We start from the raw sequence: 2534 nt of genomic DNA, 5'->3' as shown, positions 1-2534 counted from the left end.
CACTAGCTCTGAAACCTGCCCTATCCTAAGCCAATCTCATGTCCGACAGACCTAATCCCATTTCTCCAGTCACTGAATCAATTCATCTCATCCTGGGTCTTTCTTTTCTGCACTGTCTCTACAATGTTCCAAGCACGATATCCTTCTCCAAAGACTGGTCCCTCCTGGCCATGTGCCCAAAGTATGTGAGACAGAGCCTCAAAATCTTGCCTCCAGGGAGCAGCCTGGTTTCACCCTTTCCAGGACAGACCTGTTTGTATGGATCCCTGGGTGGTGCAAATAGTTAACATCTAAACTACTACCTGAAAGGTAGGTTCAAACCCAACCAGAGGCTGTTTGGAAGAGAGGCTTGGAGATGTACTTCAGAAAAAACAGCCATTGGAAACACTGTGGAGGACAGGTCTCTTCTGTTCTACATGGGGCTGCCAATCAGGCTTAGCTATATGCTATCACAGAGGACTTAGCATCCTGTCTTACACTATCAGACTGAAGGACGTTGTTGTTGTTGTTAGATGTCGTTGAGTCAAATATGACTCATAGTGACCCTGTGAACAGTGGATCAGAGCATTGCTCTATCCTGTGCCATTCTCATAATTTCTGCTGTGTTGTTGTTGTGTACTCTTGAGATGGAATCGACTTATAGCTGACCCTCCAGTGGCTTTTCAGAGGCAATTGATTGCATGGGAGGAGATTGCCTATCCTCCTGCAGAGCAGCTGATGGATTCAAACGGTGTGCCTTTGGGATTGTAGTGCAGTTTCTTACCACTAGATCTCGAGAGCTCCCATTTCTGAGATAGTTGAGACCATTATTACCGTTATTGTGTCAATCCATTGAGAGTCTTCCTCTCCCTGATCTTCCTCCTTTCCAAGCATGATGTCCTTTCCAGAGGGATTGGCCCCTACCTAACAACATGCCTAAAATATGGGAGATGAAATTCCACCTTCCTTGCCTCCAAGGAGCACACTGATTGTACTTTCTCCCAGGGACTGTCTTATTCGCTGGGATCTCACTGTTGGGCCTGGAATAGTGCCCGACACAGAGCAAGTGGCCTTCACATGTTCGCTGCTTGCATCTTGATTCTGACTTTACTTGCCCTCTTTTCTCCAGGAGTTCTTTACACATTTTTTATAGTAACCCACAATAAGGAACACATTTCATATTCTGAAAGAGCTGGAACAAAAGTTTTACAGGAAAATTCCTACTTTTGCTATGTGCATTCATTCTGTGATTTCCTGTTGCACTTACTGTTTTCTGAAGATGCTAACCATGACCCTTTAAACTTATTTCACAACCCACCATTGGATTGTGATCCATACTTGGAACAACATTGTTTTCATCTCCTGTATGCTGTGGATGCTTTCTGTGAATAGAGTAAGTTCAGAATGTCCCTGAAATGCAGAGGAGACAGCCCTCAAGCACCTCTTGATCTGAGGTGAAAGCTGTGGTTTATGCATAAAAAAATAGACAGCATCTTTGAACATTGTGCTCTTTTCAAGAACTTTCTCTCTATGGGATCAAATTGATAACCACAACTCAAGAGCAGATAGGAAACTTAAGGTGCACTGGATAAGGAGGATGAGAATAGTCGTACAACTCAGAATGCAATATGTCACTGAATTGTAAATTTACAAACTAGCAAATATTATATGCTCTGTTGTTTATCTTTTTACCCTCAACAACAAAAAGAAAAGAAATAATTTTTAAAAAGTAAGCCAAAAAAAAGATAGAAACCCTTCCAAGGTCAGAAACACAAAAATTCCTACAGAACCGAGTGAGGAAGGTTAGATGAGTGGAGATGAATGAGGGAAAGCCCCAGAGAGGTCTATGCATTTGTAGCTTCTACAAGCATGGACAGGCAGGGCACAGGTTCCTCTTTCTGCTCTACCACAATTTGCTAGGATTAGGTTCCCAGGCCAGAAAGCTCCCTATAATGTTTCTTTGCAATCAAGGGAATAAAGGAGAAAAAAAAGGAAGCAGACCTTCTCATTTCTGCCTAAAACAGCCTAGCAAGTATCTCCCTGCTTCCAGGTTTTGGACCAGTAGCTGGCTTTGTGACTTTAGATAATCCATTTAATTAGGCTCAGAGGTGACAGTGGAAGTCAGAGCTCTCCATACCTAACAACTTTTTGAAGAGAAAACTCACTAACTCTTGGGCCCCACCTACCCACTTCAGCCCTTTCTTTGTCCCTGCCCTTTCTGGCAGGAAAGTTGGTCACACACAGACACACAGACACTCTCTCTCTCTCTCTCTCTCACACACACACACCCTGAAGTAGTGGGTGGTTGGGGGTGGGGTTTCCCGGGAGTGGCTGTCCCTGTCAGTCTCCGGTGGCTACTGGATGGAGTTGGACAGGGTGTTTCCAAGCTAAGGCCTTGGAAAGGGAAACAGAGCTGGACAAGCTTCCTCTCTGGGAGATGCAAGCTGACTCCAGGACCCCACCCCTGTCCTCATAGAATATAAACCCAGGGCTGGGCCAAGGAAGACCTTCCATGACCCTTTCTGGTGCCACTGAAAAGTAACGTTTTTCTTATT

This window comes from Elephantulus edwardii, unplaced genomic scaffold (genome assembly GCF_000299155.1).
Source record: "Elephantulus edwardii isolate Elephantulus edwardi_28Jun2011 unplaced genomic scaffold, EleEdw1.0 scaffold00212, whole genome shotgun sequence".
Taxonomy (NCBI): Eukaryota; Metazoa; Chordata; class Mammalia; order Macroscelidea; family Macroscelididae; genus Elephantulus; species Elephantulus edwardii.
Note: the sequence above shows the minus strand (reverse complement) of the source record.